Raw genomic sequence first — 7,587 nt, 5'->3', positions numbered from 1 at the left:
TACGTCACATGGGCTTCAATTTTAGATATTTTGTTACATTTTCTGCCAAATACTATATGCAGATTCATTTAAGAATTCTTAGAACGTATACTAAAGGTCTAGCGTATCTAGTGCTCATAATTGTGCTTACATTAGTTCAAGTGTGTCAACTTCACGCACAATCTTACTATTATCTACTCATTCTTTTATCCTCTAAGAAACATAACAGAAAATTTTCACTTTTTTTTATTTTTGTTTTTAATTTTATTTTTATTCACTAATAGGCCAAATTGCTACTTAAAGCAAGCAAATAAAATAACCACCGAGGAGATAAAAGCAGAGCAGAGAGACAAGTGTTGAGTGTAGAGAGCAGCTGTCGCAGCTGCAAATAGAAGTCCATCAGAATCAAGCAGCTTTGATAAAAATTAAACAGCAACAAGCAGAAAATCCTACCCTGTAGAGTCAATGAGATTCAATGGGTCTGGTTGGATTAAGCCGTCAAGTTTTCACCATACAGCACTCAGCGAACTAATAACTCCTAGCAGTTGTTCTTAATATCAAGGACTCGACTTGTCTTGGCGAAATAAATTTCATCTTGTGTTTTAATTTAATTTTATTTTTTTTATTTATTTTTTTGTTAGCACGATGTTCACAGATCCAAATAAGTAATAAGCAGCAGAGCAAATAGGAGTCTCCGGTTTAAGTAATCTCCAAAACTGAAATACACATGCAAACAGAATTATTTGAGTGCTGAATTGCAATTCTACTTATTTCTTTATAAAATTCCCTTCAACACGATATATCATGTTTAGACAAACGAACTTATAGCAACAGAGTTAAAAGATATAGCATTCAATCTAGCCAGCAAAAAGCTCCAGGTTGTATACAAGTCAAGGGTCTGAATTCTTGTTTTCATATTTGTACCGACCATTCTGTGACTGCATACCAATTTTAGTTATCTGTATTTCATGAAATATTATAGGTTGAAGTGTAATCTGCAAACTGCTTCGAATTTTCAAAATAGATTTTTGGTGCATTCAACAAAAAAGTTTTGAACTGCATTTGAAAATGGATTTTTTGAAAATATTTAAAAAAAAAAATACTGTGTCAATACTTTTACGAAATATGAAATTAACGCTTAGATACAATCGCATCTACAAACTAAAGCCTCAAATCCGAACGAGAAAATACAGCAGGAAGAATTTTAAAAGCACAAAGAGCAAACACTTTTGAACTTGCTGATGGATAGTCCTTAGTTTTAGGCTTAAAGACCTAAACTACTTTGGTTTAGGCTCGATTGCTTTGGGGCATAGCAATATTGCATCAATCTATTCAATAGATGCGGGCAGAGACTCAGACTACTTATGTCCTCGGTTCCAATTCGAATGTTGATCTATGACCATTTTTTGCGACAGGCAAATAGTGAGTGGACCCTTGCCGCTTCAGCAGCCAGGTCAAGGGCAACTTGGCCAATCTATTCCAAATATAGCACCTCTAACTTAATTCACAGAAGCAAATCAGAGGTATCTAGGTTAATATCTGTCTTTACAGGACACTAGTCCATAGGACGGCATGGAGCTAGACTCGGCCTACCCTGTGCCTACCCTATTGCAGTGCATGTCTACCAGCTCTCGAAGAAATGACACCAGAACACTTGATGTGTCAAATTTCAACTCACAAATATAACATGTGCTTTTTCGAATAATTTTACATAGATGGTTCTCTGACAATGCATACCGCTTGACAGTATGGGTTAAAAAAAATCACTTACAGCATTCTGTATAACTATTCACCGTAGCGCTGTGAAAAAAAGCTAAGCTGATACTTATTTACCTCCCCAACAAGGCAATGCATTAAGGTGGTTTTAAGGAACTGGAAGAGATAATAAAATACACAAGCATAATTGATAAACCAAGAACTGTTCATACTGCCCTCGATCACTTTAATTAATATATTTTTAATAATTATTTTCTATTGTTTTATTAATAGCCTTTGTATATATGATCCTCAGAAAATTAATGCTGCAATATAGAAACGGCGTTGCCGTACACACTTATTTTTAGCGGTGAATTTTCCTAGCAAAAAAAACCAAATATGCAAAAAAAATTGTCGCTTTGTTTGTTCGAACCACCTCCCTCTCTCCCTACCAAATAAAACTTTTTTTAATTTATTTTGTTTTTTTGTGAACATTTTTTCTGGACTCCTTTTTTCGCCTCTGCAGCAATTTTACTAAAAAGTGGCAAATAACAAATTACACACATTTGTAACCTTTGCGGCGAACACCTGTTCACAGATGCTTATGTGTGTATGTGTGTGTGAGTGTGTGAGTGCCAGTACCACCTCAATGGATTATTAAGGCAGTTTTGTTAACTTTAGGAGTGCACAAATAAAAGAAAAATTGCCAGCAAACGATATATATTTTTTGTGTGTAAAGAAGGGTAGAAAAGAGTGAAAAAGGGTAGAAAAGGGTAGAAAAGGCAGTAGCTACTCCATTTGAAAAATCATTTGTTTGCTAAAAAAATTAAATAAAATTGAAAAATAGGTCAAAGAGAAAATTAAATCGGAAAAAGCAACTGAAGGTGCAGTTACTATTTGTGAATGTGTGTGTACACGATTATTTTTATGTGTGTCGGTTGTTTTCGCATGCGAACATATTGGCTCTATAGATGTCACTGGTGGTAATGTTACAAAGTGGATAAGAGTGGATAGCGAGCAAATATTAAAGATAAAGTTTTATCGCCATATTAAAGAGTAAAAAATTTTATGGTAAGAACTTAACCGTTAACCTCTTTAATTTCATAAATGCAATGACAATAATATAGGTGGCTGCATATTTGGTACAGCCAAGGACGCCAGTTAATTATTACGAACAAAAAAAAAAGAACATTTCACATTTTATTTTTGCTATCGAAACTAATTCCAGTTTAACTCACACCTGACTGAGGTTATTATATACCTAATACTTGTTAATCAAATGAATACTTAACGTATATGATAGGAGAATAAATACGAAGTTGATTGTAATAAATAAATAAATATTCTTCGATTCATCCAGTTCACCCAGATATTTCACCCAGTTCTCCACTAACTACAGCATCGATTACTAAAGACGAAACCGAACTTTGCAACATAATTATAAGTATCACATCAAACTGGTGTAAGCCTACAACCAGGCTAAGTTGGCTATAAATATGGTATGTAACACAATTTGATGAAATTTAGAGAAAGTTCCATCTCATAAGGACGCTTGCAAGTTGGCGACATTTTTTAGATGTCTTTAAAAGTTTTGAAAAACATCTAGTTGGAATATGACTGTATGGTATATTTCGACTGTTATCCTACGATAAAAGAAAATTATTGCCGATTTTTAGTTAGAAAATATACTTTGAAATAAAATAAATTCAATTGGAGATCCAAAAAGGTTTTAATAGTTGCATTTATACTTTGTAGATACCACCATTCCTATTTTTTTCAACTAGTTGGATCAATTGTCTTTATAGTACAAAATATTTGAGGTTTATATCATACACAAAGTCTATGGTACAGGTATAGTCATTGAAAAATTTGTTTGAAATGCTAATTTTCCAAACCATTTGTGTTTGTTTCTCTTAGGTTGAAACATCTATTTCGAGACAGGAGTGCTTAAATTTGAAAAAAAGACCTCAAAAATGCCAATTAAATCCGATTAGATGAGATCAAGTGCGTTCTGCTTGTAAACGAAAACCCATATTTAAGGAAGCTCACATTAGAGTTCACTCGAAATTCAACCGTATCTTGTGTTCCGACATTTTATGCAAATAATAAATAATTAAAAAACCCAAACGATTTGGAAAAGTGTGATGATTACGACCTCAGTACCAGCGCTGTAAAATATTATTAATTTATAAATTATTTTAAGTGAACCTTTTTAATAAGTAAATGAAAATAATATAAATATAATATGTTTACGATAAGGATTAGGCGGTTATAAAAATTGAATTGTACCTAAGAAGTGACCATAGTTTCAATAAACATTAGTTAAATCTTGTTTTTATTTCTAATTTATATCTTTCATTTATAAAATTTATAAATTCGTTATCTAAGATAAAACTTATGAATGTCGCTATTTCTAATATATAGTAATGTATATTATGAATCTTTTATCAAGTATGTTAAGACCATTTCACATTACACATCGAATAGTTGTCACACATTCATCGGATATCGAATAAAATCAAATAAATCAAAAACTTAGTGTTTTAGGCAATTTTTCATGAGTGATTTTTTCCGACCGCTTTGAAGAGAATTTTATGACTCTTAACAATTTTGCTAGTATTATGAATTTTGCGACTGTTATCATGCTCTACCCCGCAAAAAGGGAGTAAAATAGCCCTTAGCTTTATATATTCCTGTTTGAATATATAATATTCCCTGTTTGAAGTATATATGGTAGGTGAGTGAATTTCATTTGCTGTACCCAATCAGAGCTGTAAATCTAGTTCCACAGGTGTAAGAGCCTATAGCTGTGGCTATTGTGGCTAATATAGGTTGACCTTTAATGTTAATACTATGCTTAGTACTATAATGTTAGTATTAAGGAGAAAACTATAACCATACGTATAGCTTCAATTGGTAGCGGTGGTATTCCTTGAAATTCCAATCAGGACATTTATTGTTGCATTATATTGATACGTCTGTTAGGAATACCATTTTGTTGACTCTTAATGGAAGATAATCATTTTGACAAACTGTGGACTCTGTTGTTACATTTGCTATTCTTGTAACTTTTGCGATGCTTGCGACTTCTCTAATTCAACCAGGTTTAATCTTATTTTAAATTGACGGAATAGTTATTATTTCCTCAAAACTAATTAATAGCATAGATAAAGTTTGATAATACTACAGCTTTTATCCTGTCAACGTTTGAACAATTGAATATAATTTTGTGCTTGGATTGTATTTTGTGTATATCACTTTAAATTAATTATACCACTTTCAATTAAATTAATTAGCTATCATTTTAGTGCATTTACAATTCTGTTATAACCACAAACAGATACTTTGATATCTATATATCGTAACTTAATTTTTTTTTTTTATGATATAAACACTCTAGGTGTTGAAGAATATATATAGTTATTATAACATTCCATATCTAAGAGAGCACCTTTTCTACGTCACAACTATCTTCACATATAGTGAGCAAATAATGTGCAGTATTTCGTTTTTATTAACCTGATTTTGAAAGATGGCGATCTTAACTGTCTCAATGAAAAATTCTGTACTCTTCAGTTCTTTATTTATTTTTAAACTGCTTGGCTGAATAGAGCATTCCTCAGTTGTGGCAACAAGTTGTGCACTTAAAATCTATTAACTCACTGACTTCTCAACTCACACCTTCACATAACACTCTCTATTGAAAAATGTATGTGTACAGTATCTGTGCCTATTTCTGTGTATGTCTGTATGTGTGTAGATGGGTAGATGGGTAGATGTGTGTGTTCAAAATGATTTGCACTATCTAAAAGGCCTTAAAATATGTGCTATATAACAATTTCCTACTCACACTCCCCGCAAACACGTTTTTAACATTAACACAACCATTGACAAAAGTTCTTAACAGCAATTACACAAAAGGCACATTTAAGCCATTAAATTACCAACAACAATAAGAAAAGAAGACTCGCTCCAGTAAGATACTAAGAACAAGCACAAAACACAAAACACAATACACAAAAAAAAAACAAAAAACAAACAAAAAAAATCAAAACAAAGAAATACAATGAAAATGCGAAGATGTGACAGCGATAATAGTAGTGGTAGGAATGGTAGCAATGGTAGAAATGGAAATGGTCGTGGCAGCGACAGTGGCAGAGGCACAGATTGAGACTGAAGCTGAGGTAGCGGTAGCTGTAGCAAAAAAAGCATTAAACATTAAAACCCAAAATCACACTTAAGTAACCCATTTAAAAATTCTTGGCAGCAGGAGCTCCAAAAATTTGCTAATAATTTAAAAGCTGCATTTTTACATTGCAAGAAAGGGACAACAACAACAACAATAACAACAACAACAATAACAAAATGTTAGCATTACATTGGTAGTGGCGTTAAGAAAACGCCACTAGAAGAAACTGGAAAAGTAGGAGAAATGAAGAAGTGCTTATAAAACCATTAAGACAACAAAAAGTAAAAATAATTTAAAAATCAAAAAAAAAATAAGAATAAAACAACTCTGTTGTCTTTGAAAGCGAGAAAATTACGCATTGCATTGTTGTTGTTTCAAGCACTCAAAGCATCGCTTGTAGGCACTAATGACGATTTTAATGCGCACTTCCGGCTGCCGAACGGATGTTACTAAAAATCAAAACAGCCAAAACCCCTATACACATACACACGAATACAATATAAGTACACTCTCAATAAAAACCAAAACCAAAAACAAAAAACAAGAAACAAAAAACAAAAAACAAAAAACTGTTTAAGAAAACACTGAAAATTCAAATGGAAACTGAAATGAAAAGTTGGTGTTGCTTGCAGTGCGAATATTTCTGTGTCATCAACAAATTTTGGCAAGGCGACGCTGTCAATGCGCGCTTAAGCAGAACTGCAAAACAAGAACACAACAAAAACAAATGAAAAGTGAATTTTCCACGTTGCCAGATTCCCGTCGTGTAGAAGGAAAACAAATCCAGTGAGTTTTAAAAACGCTCGAACTTAAGCTGGGTACGAATAAAATATCACTAAAGCCATTTACAAATAATTTTCATTTTTCGCAACACTGCAAATAGCAGTCAGCAGACAGCCAACACTGGAAGCGTACGTGCATGATGCAACGCGCAACACTTGACGCCTCCAACACTTAACATTAGAGGCGTTAGTCAGCGCTGCTGTGTCACTGCAGCGCCGACTTTGTTGCTGCGCATCCAGCAAAATAGTCTGCTTCCGCCTCTGGTTTGTCAGGCTCAACGGATAGATGTACTTGTCTGAGCGGCATTAATCTACTCAAGCTGTTAGAATAGTTTACTAAAAGCATTTGTTGCATTCGGCTTTCCTGCTACCATTTTTATTGCTTCCTGAACTTTATTATGTCACAAAACTTCTTCAGCCATGTGAAGTGTCAGCCATGTAAAATTAAAGTACTTTTTATATCATTCCATGACTTTTACATATGGAGCATATTTAGCAGTACTAGATTACTTGATTCGCAAAGATATTCAAGGTCACATCAATTATTCGTTCGATATACTAAATACACTTCGAATACAAAGTTTATATTAGTTATTCCAGCAGTTCTAATCGAATCCAGAATTATAGAATATAGGACAATTCTGTTAAGTATCATCATTGATATATGAGTAATTTTTTATGAACTTATTTCTTATCATCTTTCCAGCATAATGGTTGAGTTTAGGCAATCTCAACGACAGTAATATAGTCACCAAACCGTAAATGGTATCAGAACTACTAATACTGGGAGTGAATATAATCATTTTAAAGTCGATAAGACACGATTACTAAGTAGTTGTTTTTTTCTAATTAGTAACGGTTTTGCTATTGAATAGTTAGATAGATTAGATTAGGTTAAGAGAACTTGCGCTTATATAACTGTCATCTTTCCAGTATAATGGT

The sequence above is a fragment of the Teleopsis dalmanni genome, chromosome X, assembly GCF_002237135.1.
Source record: "Teleopsis dalmanni isolate 2A chromosome X, ASM223713v2, whole genome shotgun sequence".
Classification (NCBI taxonomy): domain Eukaryota; kingdom Metazoa; phylum Arthropoda; class Insecta; order Diptera; family Diopsidae; genus Teleopsis; species Teleopsis dalmanni.
Note: the sequence above shows the minus strand (reverse complement) of the source record.